At 35.9% G+C, this 20,551-nt stretch overlaps 1 protein-coding gene across 4 annotated transcripts in view; it reads right to left on the bottom strand.

Annotated features, from left to right (window-relative positions):
• The window catches only part of MARCH1 (membrane associated ring-CH-type finger 1), a 229,943-nt gene that overhangs the window by 156,709 nt on the left and 52,683 nt on the right, over positions 1–20,551 (bottom strand). The window lies entirely within an intron of this gene.

Raw genomic sequence — 20,551 nt, 5'->3', positions numbered from 1 at the left:
ATAAATTAAGTACAAGATACCCCACTTAATGTTGTGGGCTTTTTTTTCCCGGGAGGGTGGTCAACCAATGGCATGGGTTGCGCAAGATACATATGCATCCTTGCACATATTCAAAACCCAACTGGACATAGACCTGGGCAATATGTGCTAGGTGACCCTGCTTTGACCAGGGGGCTGGGAAATCTCCAGAGGTCCCTTCCAACCTCAACAATTCTATGATTCTGTAAAGTGTTTTATTTAACTGGTCTTTGCTTAAAATAAATTGAAAAGAGGTTAAATTAATCACCCATGAAATCTCTTCTCCATGATGCATGGGAAAAAAAATGTACAATCAACCTCATTGTGCTTTAGCTAGTGTAAAAGGCATAAAAAGGTTATAGCTGAAAGCTAGCAACATATAGTAACCCTGAGCCTAATAAATGCCAATATGACTTTTGGCCTCTCTGATATTAATCGCAAGACTTTACAATCACAGATTAAAGGCAACAGAAAAAATTCAGATGCTCTGATCCAGTTCATTGTCTCCCTCTCTGGAGACATTCAAAACCCACCTGGATGCGTTCCTCTGTAACCTGTTCTAGGTGACCCTGCCTTGGCAGGGGTGTTGGACTAGGTGATCTCCAGAGGCCCCTTCCAACACTAATGATTCTGTGATTCTGTGATTGTAAAAGACAAAAATTTTCCTCTATAATTCCTGCTTCTAACTCTCCCAGTTTCCCATGAGAAAGCAAATATACATAAACGTAGAACTTCAGGCAGATATTCACATTTGATTTTTAAAATGGATTAACAACAAATATATCAAATGTATTTCGTGTCATAATAGAAAGATATACTGAAAAAGCAAACAAACATTGACTACTCAAAAAAATTGGATAACATGCACACCAAAAATGTGAATCAACTGTATGGAGTTCAGTGGAATGGTATTTTGTGGTATTTCATAGTAAATGAAAACACCAACACTTATGTAAGCATTCACGGGTTTATGACAGCATGACCCAAAGAACTGTTCCACAGCATGTGGAGTAATCAACCCATGGAGTAAGTTTTATAACTCATGAGAAGAGAAGCATAATTAGATTGTAGAAAGTTCTAAGAAATATTTTGTAGTCAATATATTATTTAGAAGGAAAAAACCTTTAGCAGTTCAAATCATACATCTTCAAGGGAGTAGATTAAGCTTTTCTTTTTCCATAAGATTTTCTTTTCACAAGTTAGAATTTGAGCTGTTGAAAAGATATGACTAGAAATTATATTTCAAATTCTCTAATGACCTATTTCCTTAAAGAAAAAGCAAACAGCACATGCCTCTTTTATTCACTGCCAGGGAGAACAAAGAATACATGGTAAACAAACAGCATGTTTCTGTACATATATACTCATTCAAAGGTACATTTTATGTATATCGTCACAGGGATATCTTTTGTGTTCATGTTACTATGGAAACAAACTTCTGTGCCAAACACATGATTACAGAGACATTCTAGTTCTTAAACAGGGTATGTATCTTGTCCTTTTTATTCTTTAAATCAAGGAAGAAAAGCTAGTGTATAAGGTTACAGAAGAGCTCTCAACACTCAAGAGCATGTGAAGCTAACGAAATTATAACATCTGAAACACAAAGATTTTTCATTCCATAGTGTTTGTGTGCTTAGATGTATCTTTAGAGACTATCCCAAAAAGCAGTAGATTACAGCATAAAGTTAGGACGTTACTATTTTGCATAACATAGAATATGAAGCAGAAAAACCTGAAATTTTCTTTGATTTGTTGAAAATAAAATTTATAGGAAAACTTCACTATAGAACTGCTCATATCAAACAGCATATCCGTTAAAAAGAGGGTGAATCAAAGAACTATGTTACATAGATTAAAGTTCCTGTTTTCCTGTTTTTGCACAGAACATTAAACAATATCTATTCATCTATCTACCTGTATCTATTTTATTTATCGTGGTCCATCTGCTCTGCAAATGTTCTTGCAAAGCAGTTTCCCATAGCAACATCAAATATTATATAGTCTCAGTCTTCTGTCAAAGTCCTTCTAACTGATCCACTGCTGAATTTCAAGCAGCATGTTTTTCTGCAGTATTCAAGTAAATAAAGAAATTGAGTATTTCATCAAGAAAAAATGAAAAGCACCAAAAAATGAATGAAACAAATATCCATAAATAAGTCTCATAATTTCATTTAAATAATTACATTTAATTAATCTAAGGCAGGGTGGGAGATATATGTTATTTTAAAAACCCTGTCAATATGATGGTAGTTTTTACTTGATTAAAATTTTAAAATCATTATGTTACATGGAGCAAAACAAATTGTGCATGATAAAAGTTTTAAACAATAAGGTTACACTATGCTGGAAAGTAAGTTTTGGAATGAAAGCCCCACAATGGCTGCTTTGTATGGGACAACTTCAGATAGATATCATCACCTACAACTCATTATTAGCCCATCTAAATTTTACATCCTCAGGTTTACAACAATCAAAGAATATAACTAAGAGGAAAATTTCTCAATACATTTTCATGCAAGATAAAGAATAACACTGATTTCATGAAAGTAACTCACATTTTACCTGAGATTATATCTTGAGAATTTAAGATACAACAGAAATATACATTTTTACGCAAAAATCTTCTGAAAAACTCTCTTAAAGGAAGCACACAAAAAATTCTACACCCCTCAGTAAATATCATGTTAGTCTTGAGCACACTGATTCTGTGTGAAACTGTAACACAAGTGTTCTTCGAGCTGTAAATTAAAGAAGAATTGTCCTAATTTAGGAAAATTAGCCTACTGAATTTCAAAGTCTGATATCTTTATTTTAGATTTGTCTGTCCAAAACCAGCAGAATCAAACCTCCCTATGGAGGTTTGAAAGGTAATCAGACTTTCTGGGTCACTTCTACATCACCATACTTTAATTTATAACTTAGAGCTACTTTATGACCCACTACAATTTAGCAATTTCAGATCCATAATAAACAGCAGGATTAAATTCCCACAATAATTTTCTACCAGCATCACCCCCTGTCCTGGTTTTGGCTGGGATAGAGTTAATATTCTTCTTAGTAGCTGGCATAGTGCTGTGTTTGGGGTTCAATATGAGAGTAATGTCAGTAACACTGATGTTTTGGTTGTTGCTCAGTAGTGCTTCCTTAAATCAAGGACATTTCATGTTTCCCATGCTCTGCCAGCGAGGAGGTGCACAAGAAGCTGTGAGGGAGCATAGCTGGGACAGCTCACCTGAATTGACCAGAGGGATATTCCATACCACAGAATGTCATGCCCAGTTTATAAACTGGGGGAGTTGGCCAGAAGGGGCTAATCGCTGCTTTGGGACAGGATGGGCATATGGTAAGCAACTGTATTGTGTATGACTTGTTTCACTTATTCATAGAATCGCAGATTCATTCCTCTCTCTCCTTCTCATTACTATTATTATTGTTTTGTTGTTTTTTCTCGGTCCCCCAGGCAGATGGAGCCCGTTAGCCCTGTAAGGCCATCCATCTATGAGAAGGTCACTCTAAACAAACCTACGTCCTGAGGACCTCACTGCCATTGTCCAAGCTTGCTTGGCCCCGGCAGATGAACCTTAGGATTAAAGGGTGGGCTCAGTTCAGCGCATGCTGTGTCTCACCTAAAAAATCCATTGCGCAGGCTGGAAAGTAAAAGACCTTTCCCAAAATCTTCGTTCGCGAAGTCTGGCCATTATTATTATTACTATTACTATTGTATTTTTTTCAATAATTAAACTGCAGTTAATGCATGAGCTTTACTTTTTTTCTGATTCTCCTTCCTACTGGAGAGTAGAGGCAGGGAGTGGGCGAGTGGCTGCCTGGTACTTAGTTGCTGGCTGGGGTTAATCCACGAAAGTTCCTTTCACCTATACATTTCCTTGGGTTATTCTTGAGTTTTCCCAGGCATTCTCTTTTCCTCCCCTTGAAATTTGGCCCAAACAGGCTTTACAGATTGGTCTAGATTGCTGGTCTCTCTGGTGAAATTTTTCACAATAATTTTGATATTTTTAGTTAGAAAGGCTTCTTTGCATGTCTTAGACATAAATGACACTATGTTCTAATGTAGCAAATGTGGCATTTCTATGAAACACAGGATAGATCTACAATAGGAGGACAACAAGGTCTGTTGCATATGCAGGAAGTCCAGTACACTTTATGAATATATGCAAACGTTGCTGGAGAGAAAAATCCAGAATACAAATACAAGAGCCCTCTTTCCTGTAAATAAGAGCACATTAAATATCTCTTTAGTAAAGCACCTGTAAGCTCAGTTCCTACCTTCCCAATGGTTTTCTACTACCCACCAGCCAAAGTACAGTGCTTACAGTTATCAGTAGGCAGATAGATCTATTTTATCATTACACTCTAAAAACCTTTCTTCTGTATTATTTTTAATAGGCCATTAAAGTATGCCCTTGACTGATGAGCAATATGTTTATGTTTTCTAATGCATTTTATTTCTCAGGCAAAGACAGGTGGTAGCATTTCTGCCATCAGTCACCAGGGTGATGCTAAAAACTGGTAAGTCGATCCTTAATTGTATAAACCTAACCATGGATGTACTTTATCATGCTTTACTATATGCAAAATGTTTCTCTTAAATGTGTAGGTTGATTTGCAAGAAAATCAAAGGCAAAAACATTTCAGTCAAAATTACAACGAAAGCTATAAAAAGTATATTACTGTAAGTTTTCATCAAACTACACTTGTTCTGTGTTTACCTGTCCATAGGAGGATTGGATTTGGACTCATTTGGAAATACCATTGTAAAAACATCAGTGATGAAATGATCAGTAATAGTCAATTTCATTACAAGAAATAGAAACATGTGAATAAACTGATCACAAGCAGAGCATGTTTTGAAAAATATTTTTCAAATATGCTACTTCAAATGTAATGATTTACTCTAAAAATAAAATACAAATTCTTAAAGGACTAACATCCTGCTTTTTCTGACGGTGTCTAAAAGGCTATAAAGCCTTTAAATTAATAGAATCTAGTCTAGAAATGGCTGAGCAGCCAGGTCCGTATTCATTTATCCTTTGTCCTTTTAAGCTTTCAGAGGGCTGTGTAGCCATAGTAACTATGCCTTTTCTCTGCAAAATCCATTAGCTGGTTTCAATCTGGGATTCAATACTACCATAATCAAAGCCAAAGATTTAAAAAAAATTGTGATTAAGAAAAAGATTGTTGGTGAGAAGCATTTCTATTAAAAGCAATTTCTGCATATCTATGCTTTATACCTAACAGCAAAAGAAACCAAAAGGTTAAAAGGACATCAAAAGATAAATTCAAAATTAATTTTAAAACTAGGTTACCATCAAGAATTACACATTACTACCTCAAACTGGATCTCTGAGCAAAACTAGCTCTCATTTGCTTTAAGTCAGTGCTGCTCATAAATGAAACAAAGAGATGACCTTTCAACCTTGCCATCTCACTCCCTCTCTGACAGCAGACTAGAGTGCAAGCATTAGAAAGGGAGACCAGGAATTGCATTGCAATTTGGCTAAGGCCGCGAAAAAGATAAAAATTACCTTTATTCCTACAATATCTTTTGTGTGACAATACAGACAGAATACAAATAATCTGTTGTATTTGTATTGTAGAAGAATTCCACCAATAGGAAATGGAAAATCTTGGAGTCTTATTCCATATAGACAACTTTGTAAGATGGCAGATGTTTTGGAAGACTAGGATAAGCTTTATCCTGTATCCTATCTGGATATGTTGTTTTTATTCACAACAATCCTGAGCAACTTCAAATGCCAGCTCAGCCCTGACACTGGTTACAGGTTAACTAAGCTAATGACATTGCCACAGTTTGCTCGAATCCTAATTACCAGGAGTTACGCTCGGTAACTAGGAGGAGGCACATTTTTCTGCAAGTAGTTGGAATATATTCCACAGTTGGAATCTGCAAGTGTAGGAATATATTTCACAGCCCACTAATTTAAAAATAAAGAATTCCTTGAGTCTTTGTACTGGATACCACATTCCTTAACTGAAAATTTCCACTCACTTCTCAGCTATTTAACTGTTAGTTCAACGTCTGCTGATTTTTCTGCTTCCATTCACTTCTGCATTACACTAGAATCAAACATGATTCAAAGAAATATTCAAGGAAATATCTGCCTTGGTAAGAAGTGTCCATATTTGGCCTGGGGGATGGGAAGATATCCACTAGTAAGAGAAAATGAATCCATACTGGTATTTTATTTCTGCTTTCTTGCTCTTTATCCTGCTACCGCACTTCTTGTAACAAACAACAGGACAAAATGGCAAGGCCATGTTCATATAAGATAAAGAAAGACTGCACGATTATTTTTAAGAGACCACAAAAATTGTAAAATGAAATAACACTTGTATTCAATAAAAGTAAAAACAATTTCATGAGAATTACCTGAATCTAAATCTTCTGCTTTTTCTCTATAATACGCAACTTGTAAAGTCGTGACTTCATTGATGTTAATCATCATCATCATCATCATCATGGCTAAGCAATACGCAACTTGTAAAGTCGTGACTTCATTGATGTTAATAGCAGAAGTGAAATAAACTTCAGTAGGGCGAAGATTTCACCCTATGTATATTTAATGACAACGATGACAAAACAGAGGATTAAAGGTCATGCTTTCTCCATCACTATAGTAGAGGACAAAGTCATGTCATCATAGTTCCTACACCTGACTTGTTCAATAATTTTGTGATCATCAGCTTGGCCCTAGTCAAAATCAGAATGACAGAAAAATTTAGAAATCACAGCATAAAGCTCAAAAACAGCTTTTGGGAGTTCAACACTCAAAGCAAGATGAACAAAATGCTTCTTGCCAAATACCCTTGGTTCTGCCTTTCAAACAAAAACAGACAGAGGCTCACCTCTACTTCAAAACATTATAAGCATATTGAGGAAGGCAAGGATGTTCTTAACAGTCAGAACATTTTGACAAGACACTTAGAGACCCAGATTCAATCTTGTCCTACGCATTAAGATACTCAAAGACACAAACCTGACTACCTAAAGAAAAGAAAAAAAAAAAAAAAACCTTTGTCATTAACAATGACTTTACAATTTTGACCACTCAGGCTCTAGAACAAAGTACTTCTCTCCGTATTGACGGAACACTCTGTGAACTGTTATCTTAGGAGAAGAGAGCAAGATATACAGTTACTTTCCTTTTTCCACCTAGTCTTAATCATGCAAAAGGCTCATAATGGGAAGCAGCACTGATGGGACAAATCACAAGAAATCAAATCCAGCTCTGCAGAGAATTCAGAAAAATAGAACTTCAAAAAAAAAAATCAGAAAAGCTAGAGATTTGATGCAGTACAAAGAGGTGTAGGTGCTCTCAGAAGACTTGCAAGTGTTGCAGAATCCGATGACAGCTTTTGCAAGTACTACAGTTTAGAATGCCTTGAAAAATACCAGTAATTTTCTGTTCCCAGAGGCTTCAAATCAAAATACTGCACAGCATTCTCTATGTACATGCCTGTTTAAGTAACTTTACCATTCACCCACATTTATTCCATACAGTCTTTGTCAAAATTCAAAAGCTATTTTTCTTTCCTTTTCTCATTAAACTAGAAGAGACACAAAAACTTTAAGCCACTTATTTTCATAGCTTTAGTTTTCCCTTGATTTAATTCTATGGTGTTAATGCCTTTAAAGCCCTAGGAATATTCCACAAGCTTTAGATTATGGGGGAACACGAGCTAAACCTCTCTTGGAAACCTGAAGTACTATTTAAAATAAACTTGGAAGTGGATGAGTCGTAGAAAGCTTAATTTTGCTTGACATTAGAAAAAAAACAACCTCACACAAAAAAAATGCCCATATATAATTTTCATCTGAGAATGTTTTCTATGTCCAAGGATATTACTTCTGTCATAAAAAGCTCTCTGCTTACTCTCCATTTCAACACTCTGCAGTTGCCATAGTTACCATTTTACATGACCACACTCTGAGTGGTGACCTCATATTCAGTCAATCCCCAAAGTTTTCAAGTTTGTAAAATATTTCAAGATTTGTACAGAAATTTTGAAATGAATTTTCACTAAAAGATTGGCAGGTGCCAGGGCACATTCAAACAAATGTCTCTTTTTGAAGGCTGGATATTTTATTTGCTGAACTGCAAACTTTCAGTCACAATGAAAGTATAGGAACTGAATGAAGGTATAGGAACTGGAACCATAGCACAACTCATTTATTATACTCTCAGAATTTAGACATGCCATTTTCATTATTATCTAAATGGTTTCAAAGGAAGGTGATCCGACTGTAAGCAGTCCTCTTTCCAAATTCCAAAAATAATGAAGAAAAATCCTTAAACATTCCTAAACCACAACATAGTAAGCAGGATCTGAGTCTTCTTACAGATTTTACAGATTGACCTTCCCTAAATGGTTTCAACACAGCTATCATGAGCACAAAAATACACAATCAGCAACCATTCTCCTGAGCTTGACAGATGACAAAAACAAACCCTAAGTGATGACAATCTATAAATCAGGTGTCACATCCATAACAGTTAAGTCACTGAATCCTTAACTACTGTCCCGTAATAAATGAAAGTAGATATATTGGATTTCTGCATGAGGTCCCACAGAGTAGCCCTTAAGGAATAGGGAATATAAAAAACTCTGCTTGAAGGAATTCTGTGTTGTGTCTGAAATCTTTCATCTAATACAGGTTACTGCCTATTGACTGATATATAAAATTCAGGTACACATTGCATCTATCCAAGAAACAGAACTTTCAAAAATCAGAAATGAATCTGTGTTTACCAAATGAAGTGTTGGATCCTTAGACCCTTCCAGAAGTTTCCAAAAACACAAAGGAAAACTCTTTTCCCTACTTTTCCTGTAGGAAAACATTATTACAGAAACTGCTCTAGCTTCCAAATATGTGATTATCACAAAAAAATAATGTAAAGATTGAATAACTTGAAATATGTCTTTTAACAAATTATAATAAACTAGAGCCCCTTCAGTTTGTTCTGTTAGATCAGATGCCTCACAGGCCACTCAACTTTTCTTTTGTCTTTCCTGCTCCCCAAATCAAAAGAGAACACGATGAGATGACAAGAATCCATCTGGATTACACTGATATGATGCTAACAGGGAAAGGGACCTAATGGAGTTATGAAAACATCCTATCCGTCCACTTATTAGCATATAAACAAATTGTAAATCAAAATTTTCATCACAAAGCCTCACTAGCTCAACAGTTAGCACTAAGGATCAAATGTCAGAGAAGGTTATTTTCATATTCATCCTGTGATCTTTCATATGCAAAGCAGCATCACTCTGTCCCTTATCTCTCAAACATCCTTGAAGATTCCATGCTGGTTTTAAACTTAGAATAACAACGACAAAAACCATCTGTGACAATCCAGCACTTTGCCATAGATGCATTTATTTCCACACCTACCATGTTTGGTATCTTTCTCACTTATATATGGCCAAATTTTTTTAAGTTGCTCTTCTGATGACACTAACCCTGCAGATTTCAGGTTTTCCCATGTAGACAGAGCAACTAGAAGGGTTCTTCTCTTTCCAATATTTCCCCACTCTGTCCTAGCATGAAAACAAGAGGATAGCAGAGGATCAGTGGATCTAGAGGCAGACGAAACAGATGTGCTTCCCTTGAGCCTCAGAAATGAGGAAGCCAGATTTCTGTACTTGGCTTTTTAGGTGAATTATGTTAACAACACACTATCGCCTTCTGCAATATTTTGGTCTCTATGCACAGACTTCCACATTTCCATGTGTATTTAAAAATCCTTGCTCACACTAACAGCTAGTATCATTAAAGTTTTCCTCCTAAAATCAACAATGATCAACAATGAAAACTGTCTACAGTGTTGGGCTCAAAGCATTGTAGATAAGAAGCACCAAGTCCAGCTGGAGGACAGTCAAAGACACACCCCAGCTGTCAACATAGGAGCCAATATTGTTCAATATCTTCATCAACAACTTGAAAGGTGAGACAGAGTGCACTTCAGCAAGTTCAAAGATAATGCAAAACTAAGAGATACATCAGAGAATTGTGTTGCCATTCAAAGGTAATTGACAGGCTGCGAAAAGAACAAAAGATAACCTCATAGAATGCAACAACAGGGAAGTGCAATGTCCCGTACCCACAGAGGAATAACACCAGGCACCAGCACAGGTTGGGGGCCAGCTTGCTGGGAAATAGCTTTGCAAAGTTGGATCTGAGGGTCCTGTTTGACAAGCTGACCATGAGCCAGCAGTGTGCCCTCACAAAGGCAAAGGCAGCCCACAGCAACTTGACCTCTCCAGGAGGTCAAAAGAGGTGCTCCTTTCGCTCTGTTCAGTACTGTTCAGTGAGAAACATCTGGAGTGCTGACTCCAGTCCCAAGATTCCCAGGACAAGAGAGACATGAGCATAGAGTGAAGGAAGTTCAGCAAAGGGCAACAAAGATGATTAAGGAACAGGAGCATCTTCTGTATGAGAAGCTGAGAGAGATGGGGGGCATTCAGCATGGTGACGAGAAGCCTTAGAGGGATCTTATCCATGTTTATAAATACTTAATAGGAGGCATAAAAGAAAGACAGAGACAGGCTTTTGCCAGTGGTGCCCAGTCACAGGACACAGGGAAACAGGCGCAAACTGAAATACAGGAAATTGCAGTTAAACATCATGAAAACCTTTCTTATTGTCAGACTGGGCAAAAATCGGAAAATGTCACCAAGGTTGCTTGTGGAGTCTTCATCCTTGTATAAGCCAAGCAAATGACTTGACACAGCCCTATGCACTCTACTCTGGGTGACCCTGCTGTAAGCAGGGAAGTTGTGCTGGACAATCTCCAGAGGTCCTTCCAACTTCAACTATTATGTGATTCTGTTAAGGACTAACATCTCTGGTTTTAAAACAGGAAACCCATAAAAGGCTTCTCTGAGAATTAATGTTTTGTCATGATGTTTTTGCATTGAGTCGACTTCACGAACAACTGAACCACTATATTCTCATTATGTTTGACTGCCTGTTGCTTTGAAAGTAACAATTCTCATATTCATCAGCAACACTAGCACCCAATGAATTGCAAAAAGAAAAAAGTTAAATAAACCGGGGAAAGGTGTTTACAGGAAAAAGTATTCCATGATTTTTTGTTTCAATTGCCTTACACTAAAATTATTTCATAATGTGATCACTTGAATTTTATTGTGTAGATTTTTCAAAGTACCACCTGTTTTCCAAGTCCTGGTAAATTTTGCCATTAAAAAATCTGAATCCCAGCCATCTTCATTCACTATATAAAATAGACATTGCATATCACTCAAAGTCGGAAAAAAAATCTCTGAGTTTGTAATTCTCTATGAAGTGAGTTGTATCTCTCATTTTGCATTTCCCACTTAGTATTTTACAATTTAAAATGTTATGTCAACTCATCCATAACGTCCTTTTATGTTCTATTTTGACACTTTGTGAATAGAACATTAATCTAGCATTTAAATTAATATTTAACTGAAGAGAACTCAGTTCTCTTAGTTCATGAATTTGAGAATTCATAGTACCTCGTTGTCAAGCAACATCCAGCAAGCTGTCATGAGGAAGAAGTACTGTACATACCTTCCTGCCCCCAAATGCTGTCTCCCTTTATGGACCTTCATTCCATACAAGGAGCTGTTCAACCTTTCCTGAAACATTTTCTCCCACCTTTGAATCCAGATGGAATTTTTTTCTCAATCAAAATCATCACTAATTTATGGGGTTTATGCTGAATTCATTTAAACCTAGGTTTCTTTCATGCTAAGTTACCAGGAGGTTGCTCAAATGATCCTTTTTCTAGAATTAAAGAAGGAAATAAAAGCAGAAGGAAAAAAGTGGGAGAATTTTTGAGGTATTTCTGTCTTAGAGTTGTTTATGAATCTACATCTTCAGAAACCAAAAGAAAGTATAGCACAGTGTGAAGGATAAGTAACCAGTGACAGGGTGCATAAACTTCACTAGATCACAAAGAATCTGAAGTTTGTTTCCTTATGATAAAAAAATACACTGGGGATATCTTAAAAGTAAGATAGAGAGGTATCCTAACATAGCCTTTCACCTCTATCCTATGATTTCTGCAAAGAGGAAATAAGATTTTCTATCTGTGATGGTGCCACTTAGAAGGAGAGTTAGCACATTTAGATGACGAGCTATCCTACTATGCCTCTTTGCTAAACTGAAGTCTTACTTAACAAGCTAAGGTAAGTACAGCTGGAGTTCCTGCATATCTAAGATGCACATATAATGAAACTGTTCTCTTAAATTTGGAGCTAGAAGTTTAAGTCAGTTCCTCAGGCAGTACATTTTCTGAAACAGAAGAGACGTGCAAAGCATTGTCTTACCAGTGCTAGCCTCTTTGACTTAACATTTTCAGTTCTCAACTCCATATACTATATTCACAAAGTCTCCACTGCATAACTTTTTTTCTCTACTAGAGAGGGTGCATTATTATGCCTTTACATTATTAAACCAAATCCCAAAACTATAATTACCCTACAAAATTTGTGCAACATACGTGTCAGACAACATATATACCCTGAATTTCTAAGTGAATGGCTAGTGCTAAGATAAATCTTCAAAAAGAAACTGCCATAAGACCAAAAGCATTTTTAGCTTAAACTTTATTTTCCCCATTTTCAGAAAAAGAACCAAACCAAAACACAACAAAAAACCCCAAACAAACGAGCCCAACTCCATTTCACTTATGCACAAGGAAGGTATGTCTTCTCAGACTTTTTTCTAGTAAATACTCAGGGAATGCCAGCATTTCAAACCACTGCTACACTGAGATATTCTACACTCTATAAATTCAAGTTACTATTTGGTCCCTGAAAACATGACAATACAATCGTTGGTTTGTGTCTTTAAAGCTTTGCCAGTAGCTGACTTTTGAAGACCAGGGGGGCCTCACTAGAATTGAAAAATGGTGATAAGATCTTAAAAAAAAAAAAAGGGGGGGGGGGAAGGTAAGCTCTGCAATTTAAACAAAGCAGCACTTGCTTCTGTTTCTTGCATGTGTTGCTGCACACTGCAATGGCCACTCAAATTTGCCAGAGTTTTCACTGGATTTACCTGCATTACTGCTTTAGGCTGAAGTCATCAAGCACAACAAAAGGGCTTCTAAATAGTGTGATTTTGTTGAAAATTAGTTAAAATGAAGAATGAAAATTTGGAATAAAGAAATTTGGTTCTAAAGGGTAAGCGGAATGAAAAGTTTTGCACACAGTCATCTTCGCCCATTCCCCATCCCTGAATAGCAAGTTTCTTTTACTGGTCTCAAACCAGTGCTGAAATTCTGGCAAGCATCTGGTTTCTAACAAACTCCAGGCAGTTCTTTTTCAATCTTCCTGAAGACTTTTCTAATAATCTTTAAAAACTGATCCCACAGAAGCCTCCCTGCTTCTCATAAGCCCATCTTACTGCCTGTTTTAAGCCTTTCTAGCAGCTAAGTCAGTCTCTGACCACTTGCACAACCCAGTACTACCAGAGTCGTTCCTCAGGCAAATCCTGGGAGCTGTCTGCTGGCAAGGAGCAGTCACCCCTTCCTCCCCAAGATTCCTACCCCGACCATTTCTTAGCATCTGAAGGAAGGCAGCCCCTTCCACAATGCTCCAGTTATGCCCCCTTCAGCAGAAGCAGATACAGAACAGGTAACAAACTGCAAACAAACTAACAAACTGCACAGAGAAACCATCACACCTCAATGCAGATTCTTAAGTGATGAGGTAGACAACACCTCCACAGATGTGCAATTTTGGAATGATTTCAGGTAAAGTTCATATGAGAAACATATGATTTCTATAGATCCCTTCCCACTATCTAAATAGCATTTGTTCTCTGCTACTTACTCATGTTTTTCCAATACACTTTGCCTCACTGAAGCACTAGAGGTTGGCTAACATACACTTAAGGATTCCAAAATGAAAGCTGGGAGGCTTTTGTCATTAATTACTTCAGACATCAAGTTCTGCAACTCAAAGCTCATCATCTCAAAACTCAATCACTCTGCTGCACTTCAGTAAATATCCCCAAGATACATCATCGAGCATATTTTCCACATCATCTGTAGAGGCTGAAAATTGTCTTCCTACTATAGTTCACTTGAAATGGAACTGAATTGAGGAAGAAAATGATCATCATCTTCCAGGTCCCAGCTGAGATGCCAAACTGCAGAGAAAAAAAGATTTACATCCTTCAGGAAAGGAAAAAAAAACAACAACCAAACCCAACAAACAAAAAACCTCCATCCAGTAAGATAGTTACCACTAAGGCAAATCTTCCCGGAACACCAATCAGCAAGGCCTACAGAGTCTATATACATGCTTCTGGCCTCCAAGACAGAGTCCACTCAATGAGCCAGAGAGCAAGCATGACAGCGAGTGCATACATGCCCAATGGATTTAGTTTTCATGATCATGTGGCTGTGCCTAAAGTCGTACATTACTAGATCTTGTCAAATTAACAAAATCCCTCTAATTCTTAGAGCTGCCATCAAGTGTCTTTTAGTTAAGGAAGAATTCATTGCTCACAGTAAACACTTTCCAACACATCTTATTATATCAGATATCATGTTTCAAACTCTGAAAGTCTCTCTCTAACTGTTAGTAGGAATATCCTTATTTTATCCAAACTCTATTTGTGCGATCAAGAAAAAGAATGACAGCATGTGACTATTAAACTGCTTCAAAGAGTATACTGCATCCACAACTGCTGTTCTGACTGGGTATTTCCCAAAAGACCCAGTAAGCCTAGTGTACACACCTGCCCTACTACTGCCAGCAGTCTCTCAGAAAAATCACCGCTAAATAAGGAAAGCGAAACCTGAAGATATAAACCAGGAAAAAAAAAGTAATAAGTACCTTTCCCTTTAAAAGTTCCAGATGGCCTTTTGACATCAATGCCTGCTGCTATAAATACTTTCTACTGATTCAGTAACTTTTAAAAAAAGATATTAAATTGAAAACTACTCATAAGCAAGATTCATAGCTGGAGTTATGACTATTTACACTAAGGTAAATGATGCCTGTAAGAATGTAAATTTCCTCTCTTCTGCTCTGTACCTGGCATAGTATTGACTGCAAGGTTTCAGTCTACAGCTTTAGGCAATCAGTGGTCTAGCTTAAGTAAACCACAAGACTGTAAAAGATGTCTGGAATAAACAAACATAACTAACAACTACATTACAAAAGCAAAGTATAATTGCCTGTTCCAGGAGATAGGTTTGTCTGTGTGAAACCAGAGCTTTCTAGTTGTAAAAGGCTCTGGCATATACTCCTGAGCTACCTAGAACTCCTCAGAACTCTCTCATAGGCATTTACAAACTCAAATTTTAAACATAATCAAAGTGTGAAACCAAAGACCAAGTCTTTTCTATCAATGACAAGAAAAAAATCCAGTGCACAAAACCTCTTCCCTAAGGAAAGAAAACGCAATGATTAGACCACAGACACAGACTAACATCCACAAATACTACAGCTATGTGTTTGCAGAACACAATACACCATTCAGTTGCCAGCACAGTTGTAATACCAAACACAGAGCTCAAAATCTTAGGAGTCATAAATGAATGGTGAATGAACAACTATCCTACTGAAAAACTAAATGAAGAAAATAAGAAACCTATGTGTTGTTGAATCCAACCACTGTTTCTAGCTATTCATCTTTTAATCCAGGTGACAGACTGACTGACCTGCAATGACAAAACCAAAAACCCTCACATATGTCTTGTTGTGCCTTGATAAACACCCAAAGAAAAAGAAACTGAAATTTGATGCCCACTAGTCCAGTAGGTAGCTTGTATTTTATGGCACAGTCCAAGAATTTCTTTTGTCCTTTTCCTGCTTCTGTTAAGTGCCAAGGACCTCATTTTGTGGTGAATAAATTTCTTCAGGGTAACATTTTTTTTGCCTTTCTCTTCATTAAGATCCATGTTTTAATTATCACAGAAGCAAGAGCTCCAGTATTTAAATTCTTGCTCCCTTGTGAGTTAAAATAAAGATAGTTTCTATAATTGTTTTTTGGGGGGTTTTCTGCTGCCTGGTTGATTAGATTCATAAACATACTGTATGGAGAGCCAATTCTCACAGGATTAGGCTAATTAGGAAGTCAAATTGCTATGTTGATTACAGACACTCTTCAAGAACTTTAAAATCAATAGTTCTCAAAGTAATCTCGAATCTTGTGCGCTGTTTCAGGGAACACTTATGTTTTTTGTTTTAATAGAGTATTACAATTTTCATGACAAAGACTGAAGTAGGGATTTTTTTAAAAAAATTGCTTTCTATACACATGGTGGTCATTCACTTTACTCACATATTTGCCATCGCACTTATCAACTAAAAAAAAATTTATTTCAATGCTATGAAATATTCTCACTTTTGTGTTATAGATTCTGACTTGACAATTCAGAATAAAAAATAGTTATAATATGAGGTTATACGGTTATGATTTCATAATAATCAAGTCAAATTGGTAGGCAAGCAAATTGCTGAGGGAGCTCATTGCTTACCGTATTAACGTGCTGAGGGTTCTTTAAAGGCTTAAGACAAAGGGCTAATTCAGAAAAAAATCTGCTCTCTTGAAGTAAACAGATAATTCATGATCCATAGTTTCTTTAGCCCTGACATTCAGGCTTCTTCAAAGCACCTAGGCTAGGCTCTTTTTCAAGTAATGAAAAAATTTCCCAGAGGAGACACAGAATTTTGAAAAAGCAAGTTTTGCCATTGAAAAATTCTAAGTCTTCCACAAATGCTGTTGTACCAGCAATCAGAACTACTTCAAGAATCTGACTAGCACAATGACTCATGAACAAATTATCACTCTTGTCAATCCACAATTTCCAAATTTTTTTAGAACAGTGGTGTATTCACAAAGAGAAAATCCTCCTCACATAGGATACCACTTCCAAAAGCTTTATATATCACAACTACAGCTTTAAATGTAATCATGGTGAATCCAGCACCAAACAATAATATGCATTCTCAAACTGTATATATATATACAGAAACATGGTCTGTTATTCAGGATGTTACAATGATTAGAAATAATAGTCCAAAGTTAGGAAAAAAATGGGATGCCAAGGAAAACTATTGTATGGTAATATTTATCAGGCTATAAAAAAAACCTGTTAAAAAGTATGAAGCTGAAAGAGCTAGGACATTTAGAGTGTAACAAAGCAAATAAATATAAGAAATACTTTTATGCCATACTGAGGAAGGTGCAAATTACAGCTTAACAGGTTTATTTTCCACCTCTGATATCTATTATTCATTCCAACATTTTCTGCTGAAATAAATATCTGAAAAGAAAATAACCAAAATTTTTCCTTATTCCAGAAACCAATAAATATCTATTTTACTCCTAAGTATTCAAAAATGAATGAATAACACACATGCACTGGAAAAATGCAGGAACACTTATCAAACACATACTCAGACAGAAATTTAGCATTTTAAGCAATCCAATAACACTATGTAATATCCTTTTGAAAAGAAAATTACATTATATCTAATTATTTTTAAGCTTATTAAAAATATTTTAAATACAAAAGATACAGAAGTTCTACCTTTCTTTTCAAGACTCACAGGTCTGTGGACTCAATATGTATTAAGACATATGATAGTAAAGACACAGGTGGGATCCAAAATAAAGCAGTTTATAATACGCTATTGTGCAAACTTCAGAACATATGTTATGCAGGACAATATTAAGGCACTGGGTATCTGTAAACAGGGAAAGGAACAAATGGGGCAGGATGTGGCAATGTGCAAATATTTTATATCTACAGACATGCAAACATCTAATTTTGGTTAACCAAAAGGATAAAATAAATATAGGCCATTTTTGGTCAGTTAAAACAAAAATATAAAAGAGTTCTGGTTAACCAAAAATTACAAAATTATCCATTTTCTTGAACTGTTCAAGTGTTTCTTAAACATTCATCTTAGCACGTTATGTTTCCATTTGGCATGGTGTAATATGGGGTCTGTTTTTTCAAGAACACAGAAGTAAAAGTCAAAGCTTCGTGCTGTTTTCAACTGAGATGAATTAGGCATTTCATTCATCTGAAAAGAATTTCAGCATTTTCAGCATGAAATAGTATCTTTTTTGCTTTGCTTTTTTCTTCCTCAGAAAACTGTAGGCTGTCTTCTTGTGGAATGAACAAATTGCTAAAGACAGAAAATATATGTTTAGTTTCAGTCAGCTCAAATATAAATCTTGTGAAAAAGTTACCCCATCCCTTAATCCTGCAGAACAATTGACTTTTGGAGTTTTCTCAATTTATCTTTTGTGTACAGTCAGAATTTGTCAATGGAGCCATTTAAAGGAAGAAGTGCCAAGCCTTAAAGCTATGTGTGCATTTAATATTCGTTATGCCTTTTCTAAATTTGTTGTTGATTTGTTTGTTGTTTGTTTAGAAAATATTATTTTATCTATTGGTTGAAGTAGGTTTATTAATACTGGTTCATTATATTGGTTTCTCAGTTGAGGACACCAGTACTTTCCACTGAATTAATAGGAAAATTTCTTCACCACCTCATCTAAATTCCCATGGCAATACCCTTCATGTCACATTATGATTGAAGGAATGTCCTATTTACAAATTCTGTATGAATCAAATGTTAAAATAGGAAATACTTTCAAGTATGTAGATTACAGGTCGTTTTTATGCCTACATGGAAGCAAATTCTCCTATGATGTTTTGCTTTCCTGCCATGTCCTAGAACTTCATGGTAAGTTTGATAGACAAGTAATAAAACAAAACAGGAACTAGCAGGAGGAGGTCCCTTATCACACCAGGTAGAAATTTTTCTTCTAGACTGTAAAAGTTTCAGGTGCATCAATCAGATATTCCATTATAACAGCAGCACTAAAACATAACTATAATATGGAGAATTAGTTGTTCATCATTCTGTGACTAGTTCAAGCTCAGTCTGTTCAAGTTTCCCTATTCACCCCTACATTTTTACAATTTTTCACACTCCATAGCTATTTGTAAAGCCAAGATTTTAGTGTTTCATAGTATTTTTATAACAACAAGCCTACTTGCAAGCAAAGTCACTGTCCCACACAGAACTTATTGCTGACTGCTTTCCTTATATTTAGAATTCTCTTAATCTGCTGGGAATAGTATACTCTACAGTTATGAAGTCAAAACTCTACAATGTAGTTACATTGAATAAGAATGTAGATACAGAAATGTATTTAATATTACATAGACTGCTGACAAAATACAGAGTGGAAACCTGAACAGCAGGCATCTCAACCAAGACACACTCACTAAATTTAGGCATCTCTCAATATTCATGTTTGAGGGAGCTGAAGATGAAGTACCACAGTTTGGAGAGAGAAAGTCTAAAATGAACACAGATGAACACATCCCATAACTTTAGCCTCCTTGGCACTTTAGAAGGCAGGGGATTGAACTAGAACATAAATGCGCTGATCATACAGTTTTTACTGTATACACTTCCAAGGCACTAAGATTAATTCTCATGTGGTGCTTACAGTCTTGCAGCAGTGTAAGAAGAAAAAGAAGAACAGTAAGACTCACCTTCCTCCCTCTGTCTCACCTGGTTCTTCTAATTAACTAGAGAGCCTATTAAAAGAAGATAATCTGTGGTTGGGCCTATACTTTGATTGTATTATTATAATCACTTAATACATAAACCTCATTGTTATCAAAACTATTGATTAAGTTAAGGACCATATAAAAGCTGAGTATTACTGTTTTCACTTAATATACAAAAAAGACTTTTAGACCTATATAAAATGTTTCCTTGTCTTATTTTAAGGTTACCTTTCCCCCATACAAGAAAGCAAAACAATTCTACCTTTAAATGCAACAATTAGTTGCATTATATTCAGTGATATAAGTAGAATTAGCTATCTAATTTCAAGTAAAATTAATTCAACAGATCTCTCACCGAGCTATTTACCAAGTGGCATTTCATAAAACTCGCCTACAAAGCTAGATGGGAAAAACTTTTGCATTACTAAACCCTATGAATTTCACCAGTCTTGCAGCAAAAAAAATGCTGCCAAAGAGCTGATTTTGGTTATGGATAAAGTTCTACTTACATATTTCAGAATCACAGAATTCTCAGCAAAATATGTTATTTGAATGTTTTTGCTCTTACTACAAATATTATCACTTTAAACTGAGGCTAAACGAAAAACCTATCACAAGTATCATGCTTCAAAAAAAGTGTTCTATTCCATCACAAAAAGGAATATATATTGAGAGTCAGTAGTCAACAGCAAAATAATAGCATTCTATTCATGAACTGTGCAATTTTTTGAATTTTAAACAGCTACAATGTAGTACATATAATCTAGGGTAGAGGTGGAGAAAAATCACCACTGATTCTCTATCTCCCAACAATAAGTAATTGGACCCAGGAGCTAAATAGTACAGATTAGCATTAAAATACAAGCCAATTATTACCAGTTGTAATGTAACATTCTGAATGGACAATATTCTGAACAAATACATGCAGAGTTAACTAGAAC

This window comes from Neopelma chrysocephalum, unplaced genomic scaffold, assembly GCF_003984885.1.
Source record: "Neopelma chrysocephalum unplaced genomic scaffold, ASM398488v2 Primary Assembly neopelma1_42, whole genome shotgun sequence".
Lineage (NCBI taxonomy): Eukaryota > Metazoa > Chordata > Aves > Passeriformes > Pipridae > Neopelma > Neopelma chrysocephalum.
This window is presented reverse-complemented; position numbering and strand designations above follow the sequence as displayed.